The sequence below is a fragment of the Pteropus alecto genome, unplaced genomic scaffold (genome assembly GCF_000325575.1).
Source record: "Pteropus alecto unplaced genomic scaffold, ASM32557v1 scaffold338, whole genome shotgun sequence".
Lineage (NCBI taxonomy): Eukaryota > Metazoa > Chordata > Mammalia > Chiroptera > Pteropodidae > Pteropus > Pteropus alecto.
Window position 1 is genome coordinate 2,877,779 of NW_006441995.1, and position 3,098 is coordinate 2,880,876.

The following is a 3,098-nucleotide window of genomic DNA, read 5'->3' on the forward strand; positions in this document are numbered from 1 at the left end:
TCACCTCAGTTTAGCTGTGTGTGTGTGTGTGTGTGTGTGTGTGTGTGTGTGTGTGTGTAGTAATGAAGTAAGATCACTTCACTACAACTCTGCATAATTTAACTCATTTAATACCTTTGTGTGTGTGTGTGTTAAAGAGACCCCTGATGTCAAGGTATATTTGATGTCAAGGTATATTATTTAGTTTGATTTTAAGATAGAAGAGATATGAGCAGATATCAAGGCTTATTTGTGGTCTTTTTTTAAGATAAAAAAAAAAATTCAAGCTAACAAGAAAGAAACAGTAATAGGGGGAAGAAAGAAAATATAGGAGAGGTTAAGAGTAATTTGACCATATTCCCTGATAGGCAGAAGATGGGACCTGAAATACAGATAATGGAATTAACAAAAACAAGGGCACGTTTTCCACCAAGACTTTAAGTCTCATTCTTTATAGACTTGTTCCCACCTCTGTCCATGTTTTTAAGAATAAGATACCTAAAATATCATCTCTGTAAAGTAAAATAGCTTTTTATTCTTTTTTTTTTTTTAGCAGATGCAATATCTATCACTGTCTATGAACAACTGGCCTGTTGGACACTCAGGTGACACAAAAAGTTAGTTGGACTTGCATGAAAGTTAAATTAAAGCTTTCTGTCACACACATTACTAAGCAAATTAATTTGATGAATCATCTTTGATATCTGAAGTGGTACAAAATTTAAAATGGGCAAATAATGAACCTTCGTTCATTATTTTGTTTCTTCATGATATTTGTACAAGGCAGGTGTTATTAGCTATATTTTCTGGGTTGACTAAGGTTCAGAGATGTTTAAGTTAATCAATTGCCAGTGACTGTGTCATAAATATTCCTTTATGCAATCAATGTCAAAATTTTCATACTCCCTTATTTTTATTGATATTACTGACAAAGCTGGCAATTAGAAAAAATGCTTCAAAGTTAACTTTGTAATAAGTTTAAAGAGTAGAGCCAGTATAGAAAATGGTTAAGGAAGATCCACACACAATAAGTTGTCATGGAAATAATTACAAAAACCTTCACCCTTCCCAAGACATTACAAAGAGTTCCTTTGAATAATATCTGATGTAAACAGTTCACGTTCACATTGCTCAGAAGCAACAAGTAATAGAAATGAATATCTTGATAACCTTTTATAACTTTTTATAACCTTTTGATTTGGGGACCAGAATTCAGCAATACAAAATCAATAGGATTTTAACAGGCTTTATGCTAAATTCAACTCCTTAATGTGGGCACGGATCAGATCTCTCAATAACTCAAGTAAAATATTTTCAGCACTCTCAGGTTTAATTGCTTAATGTTCACAAGGCAAAGGCAAGGTCACTGCCTTGGCCACCTCAGTGTGACACTGACCATAATACACATAGAATTACTCTCAATTTTCCCACAGCAACATGTGGTTTACATTGGAGAAAGGCCAGACTGACCAGACCACAGATCTTCTCTGCATCATTGCTCTGCCAACCATCCAAGAAGCATATTTTCCCCTCCCTTTTGAAAATCTGATTTTTCTTTCTTCCAATAATACCTAGTTTTAAAGAAATCTCTCTATTCAATAAATTAGAACTAAGTAGAACCATTGTTACTATATTATTATTAAATTATATTGTATTATTATATAAAAAGTATTATTTTTATCTAGGTAAGCTTATGCGTAAAGAGTAGAAAGTTTTTCATCTACCTGTCATCACCTTTTACCATGTGGATTAAACATGAACTACTATTCTGGGCTCATTGAATCTTACAGTAAAATTCAAATCATTACAAAACATTCACTCAGTCTTTTCTCTGTTACTGGGCTACAGCCTCAAGCAGTTTTCCCTTTTAAAGTGTCTCCTTCAATTAACAATTTTTGAGGAATAGGAAGTGATAAATACTCAATGTTACGACAATATATTCTACTTAGTTTCCTTCCCTAGTTTGAGATCACTTGAATCTATCAGCCTAAAAAGAGATAATGTTATATTTACTTTGCACAAGAAAATTCACATATTAAAAATAAATGTATGTATATGTATACATATATTTATATATTTTATGCATATATACATGTGTGTGTGCCTATACGGTTGATAGATGTCAACTTCTCAGAACTCAAGCTACAAACATTGTCTAGCCTTGGCTAATCAATTTTCTGTACATGAGGAAGAGAGTTTTTTGTTTAGTGTTATATTTAGTATTTTAGTATTATAATCTCCTGGCATAGATTTTCTAAGATGAAATTGCGTGCTTAGTATTTTCTAATCACTTCATGTGGATTTTGCAAAAGGAGTGCTCTTTTTAATGTATGAAAACGTGTACAAATGAAATGCTTTTGAAAAATTAACGTAGAGAAACTAAATCAACTCCAGTAGGTCATAAAGTTATTCCCCTCTCTGGTTTGTATCAATAGTATTCATAGGTGTTATACTTTGGCTTTCAAAACTTGGTCCAACATAGTTCTTCCAAAAAAAGCATAATCGAATTTAACGGTAATTGGAAGCATGAACTTGACTAATCAATTTTACAACTTTCAACAATGTTTTACTTTCGGAAAGAATAATTAAAATAGGAAGAGTCTGTGTTTCAAGATATATGTGTGTATTAAAGTGATCTATTAGAGATTTTGGCCTGAGATTTTAAATAGCTTGACATTTAAACTATAAACTGTCATTTAAATATTGTAGGCAGTTTTCTACATCCAAAATTGTAAGGTTTTAATAGTCCTTGTAGACGGTCTTGGTCCCTTGTCCTGGATAACCTCTTAGATGTGGACCCTTCAACTACACAAGCTCGAAGAAGGAACTCTTCTCTTGTACTTTCATTAATTTGCAAAATCACCACTAACTTGAATGTGAAGTTTTTATCATCCAAAGTGTTTTGTTTGCTAATATAAATTATTGCAGATAGTTGTACCAAAATTCTTTACCTTTAGATATTTTAGCTAACTTTGTTATTTGGGTAGAAGAAAGGCTGTGGAAGTTGGAAAGATGAAGTCAGATATATTCCTAGGCTTTGTATAAATTCAGAATGCCTGCCCTTGTGTAACTGTGTTCTTTTTTTGAATATTTGTTTAAATGAGATGAGTCGAGATGTA